Raw genomic sequence first — 19,601 nt, 5'->3', positions numbered from 1 at the left:
GAAATGCAGCATATATCATACATTTTATCTCAGTAATGTTGTCCCTTGAGACTCCCTAAGCTGGAAACAAAGACTGAAAGACCGAAGAAGAAAAGAATGTTTTATGACTCAGTATAAAATTAAACACATGACCGCGCATTTGTACACATGTTAATATGATGGAACGAATATGATGAAGATTGGAGGGTTTTTCGTTGCTCATCCAAGGTAAAGTTAACATGCCCTCTTTAAAGACTGATTCGTAATGCTTGCGATACTGAAATTTGGTTTGTGGAGTTTTCTTTCAGCACCTCGCTTGAAGTTTATTCGTGCGTGACTTAATAAATAGTTCAATCAGTCAGTCTTCCGCTCTCGCTACGAATACGATCAAGTGCAAACCAAATGTGTTTTTCACTTCATCAGAAGCATTTGGACAAAAGGACAGGTGAAAGCAGTTGAAAGGATTGTTGCACCGCATACAAGGTAAGGTTAAACTAAAGAATACAGGGCCAGTTTATCAAGTATACCCTCGGGCTTGCTTGAGGGCCGGCGTTTGTCACTGCGGACGGTCAACGAGCCACCGAGCCGCTAAAATATATACCTTCTCGTTCTGTCCCTTAAAATGGCTGACGAACTACCGAGCCATTAGCCACGTAAGCATTATATCTCTTCCTCAGTTCTATAAACCATTAGGTCAACTGGTGAGCCGCCGAGCCGTTCAGCTACTAAACTTTCAGTATAACTTTCTCATTCTATAACTTAAGTCAATAAGTCAACTAACGAACCACTGAACCATTATATTAGTATAAATCTATCAAACTTATCATTTTTCTTCATGTATTTCCGCATAAAAACAGCTAAGTTTACGTTTCCCGGGGGGGGGGGGGGGGACGGTATTCCTCGGAATTTTTGGTGGGGCGTCCGGCCCCGGTTCTCAAAACGTACCGGGACCAGTATGTCAGGCCAAAATATTTCATCTTCCAGTACCTTCTCTAGAATCCATACCATTTTCAGACTTTCAGATAAAAATGGTTCAAATCTATACCCTATTTAAAACCAAAATGCCTCAAAAATTATACCCTTTCCTCCGGGCGCCGCACATACCCTAATAGCTCTCAGTAGGGGAGTACCCGGGTGGGGGGGGGGGTTTCAATGACAAGCAGCCGAGCTACGTCCGTAACCCTACCTTAAACGTGGCCCCACATTCTACAGTTTCTCCTCAGGCAAGCGCAGACCTCAGTCAGATAACTAATGGAATTTCTCCTTGTGTCGAATAGTTTCCCTTCATTGTCGAAATAACTAGAGTGGTAGCAGTCTTTTACCACCGCCACTTTAAAAGTGCTCCCAATTTTTCAATCAAACACAACACCGCTGATACAATACTAGACTACGAGACCAGTTGCGTTATATCATGAAGGTACGCGTCTGAACCGGTAGCCGAATGTTTTTCAATGCACTCTTTCTGTAAATATAAGAACGTCTAATTTTGGGCCTGAGGCTGGACGTTCTGGCAATTTGAGCCTGAAAAAGTTCTTAAGTTACCTGTTATATTTCAATCTGTACGGACGTGAAAAGGCACGTATCAAGTGGCCTCCTACGCAAACGTTCTTTGGGCTCGTCACGCATTCGTTCCTCCCCCACGGTGTCACGATGTCACGACACATTCTTTTATTTGGGAATTTAGTTTTCTGCAACAAGTTGTGCACAGTTGACAATAGCCGTAACAGTGATGTTAGAGTAAACTGTCGAGGCCGACTCATTTCACTACCGAACCAAGCGTCCTGATATTCGTCTTGAGTACAGCCGCCCCCTTCCCTCAGGAAAATCGGGTGCAACAAAGGAAATAGGAGACCTCTATTGGGTTTCGACGCCTGCAGTCTCACGCAGGTTAGAGAGAGTTGAGAGAGGTTTCGGATGTCGATCTTATGACACACCTCTTACTTCCGCTCTACCGTTGAGAAAATAAAGGGAAAAAGAAATACATCGTTGGTCAAAGGAATATGAGTGTAAGGCGTTTTAGTGAAATAATTGAAAAGTTAATTGTCAGAATATAAACATTTCTATAAATTTGCTTACGTGGATTAAAGCGATTTTGTTTGTAAGTCAATGATTGATTCGATCAACAGATTATAATTAGATTATTGTATTAAGTTATAAAGATCATGCATAGGTTTAATACCTCCCCGAAGATCTTCCAAGTCTTACAATGGGTATAACATTTATATGAGGGTAAAAAAAAAGAAAGAAAAAAATTAGTGTTGCTATTATTGATGTTGATCATCGGATGTCACATGGCAAAAACAGCCGATACGCAATTTTCTCACCAAATGTCTACAATAGTCTAATGGAATTAGAAAATGCTCAGCATTCGATTATTTGTTACAGATGTATATGCAAATATATAATTTATAAGACCGTAAAATTAGCACAAACAGTTGGTGCGCCAAATGATATAATGCATTTTGTCAAACCACCGACAACCATTATCGATGCGCCTGTCGGTCAAGGCAAAGTAGTAGGTGGCAAAGTACCAAGGCCTTTTTAATGCTGTCAACAAGTGTATTATCTGCAAGTCGCTGTCCTCATTACGCGGGATGCCCTTAGGGGGCATACCGTGTCTAAAAACGGGTCGATTTCTTTTTTTTCTTTTTTACGCGGGATGCCCTGAAGGGGCATACCGTGTCTAAAAACGGGTCGATTTCTTTTTTACGCGGGATGCCCTGAAGGGGCATACCGTGTCTAAAAACGGGTCGATTTCTTTTTACGCGGGATGCCCTGAAGGGGCATACCGTGTCTAAAAACGGGTCGATTTCTTTTTACGCGGGATGCCCTTAGGGGGCATACCGTGTCTAAAAACGGGTCGATTTCTTTTTTTTCTTTTTTTTTTTTTTCTTCCTCGTAGCTACAAATCGGTACATTAATTTATTCATTAACTCTCCCCTCTCCTACTCGGGATGTATTGTTCTGATTGTCTTCAACAACAGCAGGCCAATCAAAATCCATTCTTGTCGCTTATATCGCGAGGGAGGGGACCCACTCACCCTTACCTGTGTGACGTCAATGCATCATTTGATATATTTATTAAAGACGGATTAAGTCGCGCCATATTGTTTTAACATGTTCTGGACTCAAGTGTGCCGTTTTCAAAGGGAAATTTCACCATTTTGAAGCGGTAAATCGAAAGAATAACTTCTAAGAAGCACCCGACACGTAAAACGGTGGAAATTGGTGAGTTCTTAGTGAAGGAATCGTGCTTTGTTTGACAGTCTTAGGCCACGACGCGAGACAGAAAAGAGGTCATTGAGAAGCTTACGTTATCGTAATGGAATTTGACAAATTTCCGCTGATAGTCTGAGTCGCGTAACACACGGAAAACAACGTAACGCGATCGTCGTGACTCAAACTATTCCATTAGCAAGGATAGTTTTATCAATCGGCGAAGCATACAGTTGGAATAAATGAATCATCCCCAGCATCACGCGTAATGCCAGTATAGCAGGCATCTTTTTTTTTTTTTCTTCCTCGTAGCTACAAATCGGTACATTAATTTATTCATTAAACTCACCCCTCTCCTACTCGGGGTGTATTGTTCTGATTGTCTTCAACAGAAGCAGGCCAATCAAAATCCATTCTTGTCGCTTATATCGCGAGGGAGGGGACCCACTCACCCCTAACTGTGTGACGTCAATGCATCATTTGATATATTTATTAAAGACGGATTAAGTCGCGCCATATTGTTTTAACATGTTCTGGACTCAAGTGTGCCGTTTTCAAAGGGAACTTTCACCATTTTGGAGCGGCAAATCGAAAGAATAACTTCTAAGAAGCACCCGACACGTAAAACGGTGGAAATTGGTGAGTTCTTAGTGAAGGAATCGTGCTTTGTTTGACAGTCTTAGGCCACGACGCGAGACTGAAAAGAGGTCATTGAGAAGCTTACGTTATCGTAATGGAATTTGACAAATTTCCGCTGATAGTCTGAGTCGCGTAACACACGGAAAACAACGTAACGCGATCGTCGTGACTCAAACTATTCCATTAGCAAGGATAGTTTTATCAATCGGCGAAGCATTGCCTGATTTCATACCGTGGGGGTCTGGGTACGAGTCTGTGTATTATGGGTTATGGGACTTAACACCCACATAGCCGGAAAGAGCACGCCGCACTTTACAACATTTCCAAGTTTGGTGTTAATCAAGCCAATATTAGGAAAGATACAGCCATTCAAAAACTCCAAATTTTACTAAGAAATGTATGGAACGCCGGACGTGTGTCCGGCGTTCCATACATTTCTTAGTAAATTTTTAAGTTTTTGAATGGCTGTATCTCGCCTAATATTAGCTTGATTGACACCAAACTTGAGGATGTTGTAAAGTTCGATGTGCTCTTTCCGGCTATGTGGGTGTTGAGTCCCATAACCCATAATACACAGACTCGTACCCAGACCCCCACGGTATGAAATCAGGCAATACAGTTGGAATAAATGAATCAGCCCCAGCATCTCGCGTAATGCCAGTATAGCAGGCATCTTGTTTTTTTTTTTCTTCCTCGTAGCTACAAATCGGTACATTAATTTATTCATTAAACTCACCCCTCTCCTACTCGGGATGTAATGTTCTGATTGTCTTCAACAACAGCAGGCCAATCAACATCCATTCTTGTCGCTTTAATCGGGAGGGAGGGGACCCACTCAACCCTACCGGTGTGACGTCAACGCATCATTTGATATATTTATTAAGGACGGATTAAATTGTCGCGCCATATTGTTAACATGTTCTGGACTCAAGTGTGCCGTTTACAAACAGAAATTTCACCATTTTGAAGCGGTTAATCGAAAGAATAACTTTTAAGAAGCACCCGACATTTAAAACGGTGGAAATCGGTGAGTTCCTGGCGAAGGAATCGTGCTTTGTTTGACAGTCTTAGACCACGACGCGAGACTGAAAAGAGGTCATTGAGAAGCTTACGTTATCGTAATGGAAGTTGACAAATTTCCGCTGATAGTCTGAGTCGCGTAACACACGGAAAACAACGTAACGCGATCGTCGTGACTCAAACTATTCCATTAGCAAGGATAGTTTTATCAATCGGCGAAGCATACAGTTGGAATAAATGAATCAGCCCCAGCATCTCGCGTAATGCCAGTATAGCAGGCATCTTGTTTTTTTTTTTTTTCTTCCTCGTAGTCACAAATCGGTATATTAATTTATTCATTAAACTCTCCCCTCTCCTACTCGGGATGTAATGTTCTGATTGTCTTCAACAACAGCAGGCCAATCAACATCCATTCTTGTCGCTTTAATAGCGAGGGAGGGGACCCACTCAACCCTACCGGTGTGACGTCAACGCATCATTTGATATATTTGTTAAGGACGGATTAAATTGTCGCGCCATATTGTTAACATGTTCTGGACTCAAGTGTGCCGTTTTCAAACGGAAATTTCACCATTTTGAAGCGGTGAATCGAAAGAATAACGTTTAAGAAGCACCCGACATTTAAAACCGAGGAAATTGGTGAGTTCCTGGCGAAGGAATCGTGCTTTGTTTGACAGTCTTAGACCACGACGCGAGACTAAAAAGAGGTCATTGAAAGCTTACATTATCGTAATGGAATTACACACATTTCCGGTAATAGTCTGAGTCGCGTAACACAAGGTAAATAACGTAACGCGATCGTCGTGACTCAAACTATTCCATTAGCAAGGATAGTTTTATCAATTGGCAAAGCATACAGTTGGAATAAATGAATCCAAATGGAAATTTCACCATTTTGAAGCGGTGAATCGAAAGAATACCTTCTAAGAAGCACCCGACATTTAAAACGGTGGAAATTGGTGAGTTCCTGGGGAAGGAATCGTGCTTTGTTTCACAGTCTTAGACCACGACGCGAGACTGAAAAGAGGTCATTGAGAAGCTTATGTTATCGTAATGGAATTTCAAAAATTCCCGGTGGAAGTCTGAGTCGCGTAACACAAGGGAAACAACGTAACGCGATCGTCGTGACTCAAACTATTCCATTAGCAAGGATAGATTTATCAATCGGCGAAGCACACAGTTGGAATAAATGAATCAGCCCCAGCATCACGCGTAATGCCAGTGTAGCAGGCATCTTGTTACGCGGGATGCCCTGAAGGGGCATACCGTGTCTTAAAACGGGTCGATTTCTTTTTTTTTTTCTTCGTCGTATACACAAATCGGTACATTAATTTATTACGCGGGATGCCCTGAGGGGGCATACCGTGTCTTAAAACGGGTCGATTTCTTTTTTTTTTTCTTCGTCGTATACACAAATCGGTACATTAATTTATTCATTAAACTCTCCCCTCTCCTACTCGGGATGTATTGTTTTGATTGTCTTCAACAAAAGCAGGCCAATCAAAATCCATTCTTGTCGCTTATATCGTGAGGGAGGGGACCCACTCACCCCTACCTGTGTGACGTCAATGCATCATTTGATATATTTATTAAAGACGGATTAAGTCGCGCCATATTGTTTTAACATGTTCTGGACTCAAGTGTGCCGTTTTCAAAGGGAAATTTCACCATTTTGAAGCGGCAAATCGAAAGAATAACTTCTAAGAAGCACCCGACACGTAAAACGGTGGAAATTGGTGAGTTCTTAGTGAAGGAATCGTGCTTTGTTTGACAGTCTTAGACCACGACGCGAGACTGAAAAGAGGTCATTGAGAAGCTTACGTTATCGTAATGGAATTTGACAAATTTCCGCTGATAGTCTGAGTCGCGTAACACACGGAAAACAACGTAACGCGATCGTCGTGACTCAAACTATTCCATTAGCAAGGATAGTTTTATCAATCGGCGAAGCATACAGTTGGAATAAATGAATCAGCCCCAGCATCTCGCGTAATGCCAGTATAGCAGGCATCTTGTTCATTAAACTCTCCCCTCTCCTACTCGGGATGTATTGTTTTGATTGTCTTCAACAAAAGCAGGCCAATCAAAATCCATTCTTGTCGCTTATATTGCGAGGGAGGGGACCCACTCACCCCTACCTGTGTGACGTCAATGCATCATTTGATATATTTATTAAAGACGGATTAAGTCGCGCCATATTGTTTTAACATGTTCTGGACTCAAGTGTGCCGTTTTCAAAGGGAAATTTCACCATTTTGAAGCGGCAAATCGAAAGAATAACTTCTAAGAAGCACCCGACACGTAAAACGGTGGAAATTGGTGAGTTCTTAGTGAAGGAATCGTGCTTTGTTTGACAGTCTTAGACCACGACGCGAGACTGAAAAGAGGTCATTGAGAAGCTTACGTTATCGTAATGGAATTTGACAAATTTCCGCTGATAGTCTGAGTCGCGTAACACACGGAAAACAACGTAACGCGATCGTCGTGACTCAAACTATTCCATTAGCAAGGATAGTTTTATCAATCGGCGAAGCATACAGTTGGAATAAATGAATCAGCCCCAGCATCTCGCGTAATGCCAGTATAGCAGGCATCTTGTTTTTTTTTTCTTCCTCGTAGCTACAAATCGGTACATTAATTTATTCATTAAACTCTCCCCTCTCCTACTCGGGATGTATTGTTCTGATTGTCTTCAACAACAGCAGGCCAATCAAAATCCATTCTTGTCGCTTATATCGCGAGGGAGGGGACCCACTCACCCTTACCTGTGTGACGTCAATGCATCATTTGATATATTTATTAAAGACGGATTAAGTCGCGCCATATTGTTTTAACATGTTCTAGACTCAAGTGTGCCGTTTTCAAAGGGAAATTTCACCATTTTGAAGCGGTAAATCGAAAGAATAACTTCTAAGAAGCACCCGACACGTAAAACGGTGGAAATTGGTGAGTTCTTAGTGAAGGAATCGTGCTTTGTTTGACAGTCTTAGGCCACGACGCGAGACAGAAAAGAGGTCATTGAGAACCTTACGTTATCGTAATGGAATTTGACAAATTTCCGCTGATAGTCTGAGTCGCGTAACACACGGAAAACAACGTAACGCGATCGTCGTGACTCAAACTATTCCATTAGCAAGGATAGTTTTATCAATCGGCGAAGCATACAGTTGGAATAAATGAATCAGCCCCAGCATCACGCGTAATGCCAGTATAGCAGGCATCTTGTTTTTCAAAGGTTATTTTAGTTCTAACAGAAATATATGCGCATAGTAGGGGCAGCCAGGCAGGGCGACCTTCAGTGCGTCCTAAGGGGGCTAAACACAGTCTTCCAATTATAATGGGTGCATTGTTTTTAATATAGAATGAAATCTAAATTCGTACAGCTCTTAATATGTAAATTTTTTAAAAAAATTTTTGACTCTCTATATTTTGCATTTTATATATTATCATACAAGCTCGTTATATCCAGTAACATAACTTGTGATGTTAGTAGTTTTATTGCAATTTAAAAGCCCTTACAGAGATCAGCATCAAATTTCTTTTTGTAATATCAATGCTTATTCAACCCCTGAGGTCATGAGAATTAAGGATATGATCACTTAAGATGAATTTTCTTGATATTTTAATAACTTCTCCCTAGTAGTTTTATAAGAAAAGTATGGGGACAAGATAGGAGAATTTGTTCTTTGATAGTAGGGGTTGAAAAGTTAATGTATTTTATAGCGCCCCTTGAATGCAAAGTAGCGCGTGCCGTGATAGGTCATTGCCTTTCCACACGATTCACGCAATCTTCAAATACTACAGGACTCTAACATTACATACTACAATTCACGGTCTATAAAACTGAGAAACTGCATTTCTGCATACACTTTAAAAGAGAAACGCTCCAATCTTTTTTATTGGAATATTTGATTGCCCACTGAACTGTAAAACTGTACAATGCGGCAAGTTAGGTCAAAGCTGTGGCGAATCCGATAAAAATGAGACAGAAGAAGCACTAAAAAAACAATACAAGCTAATACAGTTAGTTTGCCCACAGTCTTTTCATATCGGTATCCAAAGCTTTTTAGAAACTATTATACAAATTAATCATTTACATAATTACGAGTCCCTTTGTAGGTCAACCTGATCGACTGAATTCCCGTTCAGTTTTTAACGGTTTGTCTACAACGATGCAAAGCAGAAAGAGTCAATTTTCACAAAATATCTTAAACATGACAGCAAAAGCAAGCAACCCAAATTAGCACCGAAAACTGAAATTCAAGTTGACTCCATTCAGCGCCGGATATTGTGCGTGACTGTCGATCGGTCGCACAATATCATCACACCTATACATTAATAATTTACTGAGCAGTAGTCACACTCCGTCAGGAACAGTCAGGGTCCCTCATTTTAAAACAGAAGACTTCGCTTGGTTCACAACTGTGATAGTCGCCTATTAATTGTCTCAAAAATCAGTACTTCGACCTCGGATTTAGCAGGTGAGGCCATCAAGACAATTAAGGTACCGATCGACATGCTTTCTCTTTGTTTCCTTCCCGGCGTAAGATTTTGACACGCAAATGTTCACGCCTAAGTATTGCAATATTAAGGTCAATATTTGCTATTTTAGGTTATACACTCGTTCTTACAGCGCAGATGAAAGCTTCGGTTCCCTTGTTCTTGCGTTTGAGGCCATAAATCGGTAAGTTCCTCTCTACATAAACTTCATGTTTTAATTAATACATGTGTTTGTTGTGAGCCTCGAAGTTCTTCGGTCATGTATAGTCCATTACGATATGAAACTGTTGGCTTTCCTCGCTAAATTTTCGAAGTCATTTGACTAAGGTGAAATTCCAGTAACTTAATTTTGCCATTTCACCTAGGAAACGTTTGTTTTCCAGAAAAACCGCCGCATATTTTGATCATATGAACCTATTCCCGCGCAACGTAATTTGAACCAGGCAACCCATTTATTCGATAGCCAGCGCAGCCGGAAAGAACTTTCTAGCAAGCCTTTGTTTATCATTTTAGTGTGCATGAAGCGTTTTACAAACATTTCTCAGTATTTGCCGGTCTACCAAGCGCTTTAACGTTTTTTTTTTTCTTTTTATCTACTACTTGGCAAAGGTGCGGTATTTTTCAAGTGACTTGTTATTATGACGATCTCGAAACGCCTGAAGTGCATAAATTAAACTTGGGTTTCATATCTTATTACTGATTAAAAATTGAAAATATTCCTAAAATAGTTGACGATTCGGAATTATTATTATTAATGTTATTTTTATATTATTTTGCGAAAATTTAAGTTCATAAAGTCACATTTTTGTGGCAGAAACAGAATCCATGCCTGAAGGCAAAAAAATCTTTAATATTAAATAGTGGAATTGAATATATAATAAATAAACTTTCGTCTGTCTTTGATTTCGAGACAACATTTATTTTGCAGCTGGTATGTAAAAATCAAGAAAATACGTATCACATTCTTCTATCGCTATTCGGTGTGAAGATTTTCCTCTTTTTTTCTATTAGAGGTACGATAAACATTTTTTCACTTTTAAATACCTTTTATTGTTTTTAACGTTCCTTTTTTATCATTCTCGCTATTATTTTCTTGTATTGTTTCGATGTACATATTGGAGCTTTTAGTCAGAATCTCATTAGTCCTTTCACAATTGTATATAAGCACATGCTAATTTTACTTCTTACCTTGAACTTAAAAATGACCGTCGGACGCTCGAAACGTCGTTCTTTTTTAACGTTAACTTTTGTAGATAAACCTTTTAAAGCGTTAATAGAATATGGTTTAACTTTTCAGTCGTGGATGAGTTTTTGAAGTGTGACCATTCAAATGAAAACCACCTACCATTACTCTCACGTGGAGCTGTTTGTTATGCTGTAGCAGGTTATTCTAACTTTTGAGTCTGTGGTTGAAAACCTAAAAAGTGACCATTCAAATGAAAGCTACTGAGCAGTACTTTCCTGTGGTGCTGTTTATTATGCTGTTCAAGGTAGTTGTGAGATTTGAGTTTGTGGATGAAATCCTAAAGTGTGACCATTCAAATGAAAGCTACTGAGCAGTACTTTCCTGTGGTGCTGTTTATTATGCTGTTCAAGATGGTTGTGAGATTTGAGTTTGTGGATGAAATCCTAAAGTGTGACCATTCAAATGAAAGCTACTGAGCAGTACTTTCCTGTGGTGCTGTTTATTATGCTGTTCAAGGTAGTTGTGAGATTTGAGTTTGTGGATGAAATCCTAAAGTGTGACCATTCAAATGAAAGCTACTGAGCAGTACTTTCCTGAGGTGCTGTTCATTATGCTGTACAAGGTAGTTGTGAGATTTGAGTTTGTGGATGAAATCCTAAACTGTGACCATTCAAATGAAAGCTACTGAGCAATATTTTCCTGTGGTGCTGCTTATTATGCTGTACAAGGTGGTTCTGAGATTTGAGTTTGTGGATGAATAACCTACAGAGTGACCATTCAAATGAAAGCTACTGAGCAGTACTTTCCTGTGGTGTTGTCTATTATACTGTACAAGGTGGTTCTAACTTTCGAGACTGAGAATGAAATTCTATAACCTGTGGCGATTCCAATGAAAGTTATGGAGCATTCCTTTCTTGGTTTGCAACGTTTTGCAAAACTATTTACAACGTTCAACAGTTTTTTCTGCCAACCGAAAATGAGTGTTCAGTGTTTTTGCCATGAATTAGGAATCGTTTTGTAACCTGTAGAAGAAACTTAAAAGCCTTTGTTTCAATAAAATGTAGCAAAATTTCATGTAATCAGTCATCTGTGTCAGCGTTTATCGTCCAAAATAATTATTTATTGGTTTATTGATTTAATCCGCTTTCGTTTATCCCGCAGATTTATAGCTGAAAATAACTTTCCCACGCTCTAAGCATTGACTTAGTTGTTTACACATCAGACACAATTCTTTCAAACGCAAGTCACACAAAACAAATTAAAAAACAAAAGTGCTAACTTGGATTTGTCTAGCGTGTTGGGCGGATCAGCATGGGTTCAACCGTGATTCAGGTGTTTATTTTTTGTTATATGGTTATGCTCGTGACATGGTTAATAGGTTATTGGGTTACTTTGTGCCTTCGAGGCTGGCCTTGTGCGTGTGCTGTTTAAAATAAACTTCTTGCTTTTCATCAGTAAGAAAATTTAATTTTTATAGAGACTGATTTTAATAAAAGGGCGGCAGAGCAGACTGATGATGGAACGGAACGAATAGTTTGTGAAAAACAAAACCAAATGTTTGACCAACGTATCCGATACGTAAACACTCCTCACTGTATTGGGAGAAACTAATTAAATTTATGAAATGTGACCGACATTTTACTGTTGATGTTAACTTTGGAAAGAAAAAGACTTAATTATTAAGTCCGCTGAATATGGGAAAGAATTCTGAGACCAACATGTGGCCTTTCGAACTCTGTTGAGATGCAACCTAAAGACTAATGTAAACCTGAGGTACGCAAAGACATATGCATACCTTTTCAATTTGTAGCTTCTCAAGAACAACAACAAAAATTGAAATATGTGAGCTGTTCGCTAAATGAAAGTCTCGCTGTTCTGCTGTGCGTCAATTAAGCTGAGAATCAAGAAGGCCTGATCCTCGGGTTGTGCGCCAGTATTCTTGATACGCTCAGGGCCGTAGCAAGTAGTGGTGGGGCAAGGGGGCACTTGCCCCTCCCCCCTCCCGCGCGCCTCCCAAAAAATTCTGGGAAGTGTTTATTGTGAACTTTGATTCCCAGCGCTATTCGTAACGCTCATAACTCTACGGTAATGAACCTTTATGGTCAGACGATGACGTTCATGTGGACGTTCATTCCCAGCGCCAAGGCGTCTTACTTCATTCCTTAACCTGAGGTCATTTATCAAATGAAATCAAACTGGCGTAAATAAACGAGCGGCACGTTCGTCTGAGTTCGGTAAGACTGTACTTATTAAGTCACTTGAAGAAAGGTATTCATGTTTGCATCGGTACCGCAATAACTTGGCTGATTGCCACTTGTCATTGATTGATAAACATATTTACCTCTTTAACAGGACGAATTGGCATTTTCCAGCCATAATGTGTAGTGTATAGACAATTTAGGACACTATTTACTTCCTTTTTGTGACAAAGTCGTATAGCCGGCTAGCATTTTTCGATCGGGACGCTCAGCGATTGGCTAATAACCAGTACGGCATGACGTATACCTCTTGTTTTCCCATAAATTCCAATGTATGGCAAAGCAGTCATAATTGACTGGTTGATGCGTGTTCTCACAAAGTGTAAGCTCGCTTAGTAGCTTTGCTTTGCGTGTACCCACTTCAAGTGTATCAGTACGGTACGTATCTTCCTCTTAATATTTTTACGAAGCTTGACCAATTTGTCTCCTTGCTGTATGTAATTATGCGTTGAAGTAATGCAAGAGACGTTTTGTGACGCTGGCAAACGTAAACGGCTACTCAGTAGCCGTTAACGCTCGCCAGCGTCTTAGTCTGTACCGCTTAATGATCGCAACATATTCAACAGTCAATATGTGAAATTGTATTTTTCTCGGCGACCATTGGTAATCTCGAAAAAAGCCACATACGCTACACACTTTGTGTGGGAGTAAGTTCATCAAATATGGGGGCATTTTCTTGATTCTCTATACATTTTCTCGATTCACAGCAGATTTTAAATGCTTTACAGTAGTATGTAATTTTTGGTGGTTTTCATCATTGAAGTCAGTTTTTGATTTATCGAACATCCAAACCACATACATAACCAAGGTCTTTGGTCGCCATCAATTTAAAATGAAAGTTCTGAATTGCACTCGAATGTCTGTGTCACGAGAGTTAAGTGCTGGCGTATCAGGTGACGTGATCTGAGTTTAATTACTTTAATTCAGGAAAGCTCTTAAGCGCCCCTTTCTTGAAGTATTTCTTGGCTAGTTATGTTGTACAGTAGGGTTTCAAATGTGTTTTATACAATGTGGTTCAGAGTTTTGATTCTAAACTGAACTGAACTGAACTGAACTGACTGAAACTCCAAAACTATTAAAAATGAACTGCCTCATCCCTTTATTACTATTACTTACTTTTGACTTTGTGTGTTTTCAATACTTTACAATGTAAGGCAGCAAAAATAAAGTGATGTCGAAGCTATCCAGGTTTTGCAGTCAAGTACAATGTAACCGCAAAATAATAAGAGTTCCAAAGGGTCAATGCAATTAATCCAGAGTAGGTTGGTTTAATTATCAAATGACATCCCATTGGTCCTTGAGATGATCACATCATTTCTTTTAAAGTTCATATCGGAAATACTCAAAATGTATTGCTTCATAATAGTTGTAAAAACTTTGCTGATCAAATTCGAGGACTGTAAATGCGTTAGAAATAACACAGTAACTCTAAACATCTGTGTGTGAATTTTCTCCCGGATTTTACGGCGTTTTACAGACAATTGCACAGAGATAAAAAGAAAAATATAAATTATGCACACCCATCCGAGTAAGCATAGTCCACTGTCTTGAAATGTAACCGGCCAAGTATGTATCCACAGAATCATTGCCTCGAAAGTCTTTGGGTCAGTTATAAAAAGACAGTTTCAGTAGACGGTGTTTAACAAAACCACGTTCTAAGCCAATTTCAATTTTGTCAACAGTCATATCTGAACATTGTCTGCTGCTGGCGGTAACAAGAAGGCTTGCGGCATCCCAGACTAGAAAACTATTTATCTACTTAAAATAAAGCACTTATAAACAGATTTGGAGGCCCACTGATTGTCTTAAGCCGCGGCCTAAGTTGGCCTCTGTTTAAATAACTAGCCCTTTGTTTTCATGGCCGTTGCCATGAAATTTTATTCGGAACAAAAACATTTGAAAAATTCTTTTGTTGATTCAATAAGAGGGCCAGGGGCATTTCTAAATTAAACAAATGCCTTTTCCACGCGTTTGCCCCAATTCAAGATGTACCCTTCTGACCATGAAAACACTGGTAAACGTAAATTCATAAATAGTCGTATCTGGGCCGGCAACATTTGTTCAATTACCGGTAATAATATTTCGCTTTCGAAGATTATCCAAGGTAAGAATTAAATAATGATTGAATGTTTTGTTTCATTTTCACGTTCAGTTTACCGCATTTGATTGGCCTCTGCAAATCAGCTGAAAAGACCACAAATGACTTCCAACGCTAAATGTTTTCAGAGTCGTTTTGAGTTTGCAAAATTACTTATTATGAGTTCCATCAATCTTTAATTACCTTGAACTCGAAAGTAGTTCAATTATCAGTCTGGTAAAATTTTGATGGTTGAATTTTGGTTTTATTAAAATTTGCTTGATGGTCAATGTGGGATATGTAGTCGGTTTTCTGCGGTACCATACTTCAGTTCGAAGACGTTTCTTCTTGATTTTGCTCATTGCGTCGAGTGCATGTAACAGAAATAATTGCAATTTTCTCATCAGTAATATTCTTAATAAAACTGGTTGTCACATCCTTGGTTATTCTCAATCTATATTTAAATGAAACTTATGTGCATCCCAGTAGCTTTGAATTCACTGATGTTTTATCAAACTACTCTCAGCATTGCTATCAGGTTGTTCCATTTATTACCATTTAACTGCAAGCAAACGTTATAATCGATTTGCAGAAATTTTAAGTGAATATTAATATGGTTTTAAGTGTGTGCTTGTTGATTATTAATATTATATAAGCCAAATGATAAGTATGGGTTTTAATTGCACTGGCACTTTGCAGATGTGTTCACAATTTACTTTCAGAAATGAACGTATTTTAAGGATCTGGGTCAACTTCATTTTCCTGTTTTTGTTGTTAAAAAAAACTGTGCTTAATTTATATCTGATTGCCTTGCTCCCATACATAAAATGCTTGTCGGTACCATCAAAAGCGCGCCACTTTCCTTTTTTACTTAATTATCAGTGCTAAGACACAAAAGGAGAACTTAAAAAAAACTTCGCCGGAACAACAAACTGTAGCCCAAGCTTTCCGCTTCCTTTATGCTTCTCCTTGTAGTCTGATAGTGGGAACAACGAAAATCAAACGGAATAGCGAACACGAATATAACGCGCGAAGTCTGAGTAAGAACGGGGGAGGGACCGGGAGATACATCGTATCCACTCCCTCCCCTCATTTCCCGCGCATTCGTCGCCGTTCCCGCCAGGTTTGAGCCTGGAACAGGCTATGCGCGTTATCCCCCCCCCCCCCCCCGTGTCCCACCCTTTTAGTTCATAGTATCCCTCCTACAAAAGAAACTACCCCCTTTCCTCCCTTGTCGCCAAAGTATTTTCGTCTCATATCTCGCCCTTAAAAATCATCCTGTTCCTCATCCCGAAAAGGAGAACACATTCCGCTTCCGTCATAGTATTTTCATTCATAATATCCAGCATTCCACTTAATTAGAGAAGAGAACATACATTGCCATACATGTTTCCTTCCAAGGGTTTCCTTTATCCCTCCCTTAAAATTAATACTATTTGGCATCCTGTCTTCAAAAAAGAGTAAATGCTATGGTATCTACTAAGTATCTAAAAATGTAAAGTCTTCGTATCACGCGTTCCGAATCGTTTTTAGCCGTCCCTGCTTTGGACTAAAATTTATGCTGTGGGGTATATAGTACTCGTTAAATATCAATGTCTGTTTCAGTTAAATTGTATAACTTTGATACTGTCTGCCAGTCCGAAACCGGATATTAGCGTCACGCAATTCCAAATTACACGCGCTATCTGGTCACACTTCACCTATCTTTCTATATTTAGCGACAATGAAATGTAGTGAATGTGTACTGTGAACTTGATTGACATGTAGCTTGAATGATGTGAATGACTTTGAGCGGTATCAAATAATAAGCTAGAAGGATTTGTACGACTGAGTATTGAAGGAGACTCTGACTGCGAGTGTTTATTGAAGAAAGTATGCAGTCCTCTAGAGTGGAGTGACATGTCTTGTACAGCCCGGAATAGCTTTCGAATATTTTCTAACTTTTAATTTGATAATCACAGGTTCATCATTATGAAGGCCTGAAACCCCTTTTGACTGACAGTTGAATTCATTTGCATACATTATGCCATTCAAATAAATAATACTACGGTCTGGTTGATGGCGCTTTTCACGTTATTACCAAAGAGTTTTGACATCATAACCGAAAAGTGGCTGAAACGTACCTTCACAAACCCAAATTTAACAGTGATTTTACTCGATCCTACAGAATTTATTTCCTAAATTTTAGCTGAAATAAACAAATACCATATTGCGCGTTATCACATAATTCACACCAATCCTCTTCCTTTGTTAGCAGTTCTTTGCGATGTACAATAAGTTGTGAAAGCAAATATCGCCTCTGTAGGACCTAAAGAGTGCCAAAAGCATAATTTCTCGGTAAAAAATATTATGGTGAAAAGTATTTACTGTATGGCATTGATGGCAGAAACCTTGGCTTAACAAAACAAAATCTTAAAAAAAAAAACGTGTCTTTTTCCACGCGTTTACCCTTTTAGTTCATCTAGGCTTCTACAATTGCTCAGCTTACATTTATACTCGCCTTTGTCTTGTGGTCGCCTTGACAACCATGAAATACTATTTAACGACTAAACCTATAGCAAATGATCTGGCTCAGCACAGCTAAAGCGTTACAGCATCCGTCATGTATCAGTGTTGCATGTCAAGCATGCAACTCTCCTTCAAACTTTCACCAAATATATTTTATCAGAGTCCAGTTTTACAAGATACTGAATGGCCGTTTTTATACTAGAGGACGCATTTTCCGTCTGGACGAACTTGGGCAAACATTTGTTGTTTCGTTTGGTTATTCGTCTCTAGTATAAAGACTGGCACAAGGCGCATTATCCGTCTGGACAAACTATTTTCCGTTGTGGGTCGCTCGAGACGAATAACGGAAGATAATTCGTTCAGACGGATAATGCGTCTTGTGCCCGTTTAGTTGCTGAATTACTTGACCAACGAGCTCGTTTATGGCGTACAGTTACACATTGACGACTTTTTAGCGCATCGTTTTCAACTATTTGAAAGCAGTCACGGAAACGATAATCATTTCCTTATTTTCCGTATTTTTTATGACTGTATCAACAGGTATTAAGCTTATCACTTGAAAATAACAGTGTCCGGTTTTTGGCATCCTTTTTTAACTTTTTATTCAAAGAACCGGAAGAGAAAGCAAGAAAACAATAGTGTAGCCTTCGTTGATACATGTTATGCGGTTTACACGAGAGGCATAGGCATAAGTACAGGAAGCTATATTGATCAATGACAGCAACGACATAAGCACAAACGAAACCTTAAAAAAATTCTCTCTTAAGCTTTTCTCGTTAAACATAAACGCAACATAGGAGATTCGAGTGCTGACATTTCGAGTGTTAGCCCTTTGGATTCGCTCTGACGAAGGGCTAACGCTCGAAACGTCAGCACTCAAATCTCTTTACAGTGGCCAAATTACCTTTGTTATCAACTCTGTTGATAAAACAAAACATTTATTTTTACTCCCCCAGTGACGCAGCACCACAGTTTCTTTACAAACTAACTCTCTCTTTCGATTACTAGTTTGGTTGGTTTGATGTATGTTTGTCTGGTGTGTGTCTATTTCTAAAATTAATCCGCTGCTTTGGAATAAGCCTCCGTCTGCTCAGTCTTTGATACAGACTAATAGGCAAAACACTCCCTTTTCACACCAAACTAGTCAATATCTACACCCTTTGTGAGAGTCTAAAACGCCATATGTGGGAACTCTTCCCTCCTCCCTCCCCTATATTGCCCCTAACGATGCTTTAGTTGATGAATACACAATCAAAACAATTTGGAACAGTTTTGCGAACGGAAATGGATCAGCCTCTTGGTGTTGTAAAACCCGATAAGCGTTATTTTCTGTACGCTGGACAAATGAACATTTTTTATCAATAAGAGATTTTAACCTTATTTGCACGTTCGCGGTTACTGTCATTAACAATATGTCTTCCTGGTTTACTGAACAAATGTACGATTCCAATATTTATAGACCGAAACTTTATTTACACGTTGAAGGTTTCAATAATTAGCATTGCGTTTTCCTGGTTTCCCGACTAAATACGAGTTAAAAGAATGTAACTTATAAGCTTAAAACAGGAAAAAATTCTGAAGAATTATTTTGGAGAATATAGCACGACAACAGCATCACAGGAAGGTACTACTCAGAAGCTTTAATTTCAATTATCACATTTTTGGGATTACACGCACAGTGGCAAAAGTTAGAACCCCCTTGTACAGCATAATAAACAGCACCACAGGAAAGTACTGCTCAGTAGCTTTCATTTGAATGGTCACACTTTAGGATTTCATCCACAGACTCAAAAGCTAGAACCACCTTGTACAGCATAATGAACAGCATCACAGGAAAGTACTGCTCAGTAGCTTTCATTTGAATCGTTACAGTGAGCGGTACTATCTAGTTCGTCACGTTGACAACAGTGGTAGGTTGAAAGTAAAATTTCCTGTAGAGGAGCGGCCTGGATCAATGGTCACTGTGCGTTTAGCTTTGTTTACTTAGTTGGCTGCTCGTCATCAGAGGCATGTTAATTAAGATCAACAAAAAAGTTCTACTACGTTGAAGGTTAAAAACTGAAAATACTTAAATTGCAGTCAGGGATAGACATCAGAACTAATTTTTCTTTTCTTTTTTTTTTTTTTTTTCAAAAAAAAAATTAGTTCTGAAAGTTCTTAAAGTTTTTAGAAAAGTTTTTTAAAATTCGTTCTTAAAGTTTTTTTTTTTTCTAATGTT

At 39.2% G+C, this 19,601-nt stretch overlaps 1 protein-coding gene and 1 long non-coding RNA gene across 5 annotated transcripts in view; one reads left to right on the top strand and one right to left on the bottom strand.

Annotated features, from left to right (window-relative positions):
* The window catches only part of LOC146449362 (uncharacterized), an 8,745-nt gene extending 6,194 nt beyond the window's left edge, over nucleotides 1–2,551 (bottom strand). Inside the window, exon 1 of the long non-coding RNA XR_014860683.1 lies at nucleotides 1,166–2,551. This is a non-coding gene — a long non-coding RNA (uncharacterized LOC146449362). The remainder of the gene's footprint in view (nucleotides 1–1,165) is intronic.
* The window catches only part of LOC146449361 (A disintegrin and metalloproteinase with thrombospondin motifs 18-like), a 52,085-nt gene continuing 32,904 nt past the window's right edge, over nucleotides 421–19,601 (top strand). Inside the window, exons 1-2 of one of the 4 annotated variants that reach the window (XM_085101781.1) lie at nucleotides 9,008–9,335; nucleotides 9,467–9,538. The gene's annotated coding sequence lies outside the window, so the exon portion shown is untranslated. Of the gene's footprint in view, nucleotides 463–9,007; nucleotides 9,359–9,466; nucleotides 9,539–13,033; nucleotides 13,177–19,601 lie in introns of those variants that run through there. The other 3 variants (XM_085101780.1, XM_085101782.1, XM_085101783.1) reach the window with 3 other exon arrangements.

Source organism: Pavona decussata, unplaced genomic scaffold (genome assembly GCF_977016875.1).
Source record: "Pavona decussata unplaced genomic scaffold, jaPavDecu1.1 SCAFFOLD_602, whole genome shotgun sequence".
Lineage (NCBI taxonomy): Eukaryota > Metazoa > Cnidaria > Anthozoa > Scleractinia > Agariciidae > Pavona > Pavona decussata.
This window is presented reverse-complemented; position numbering and strand designations above follow the sequence as displayed.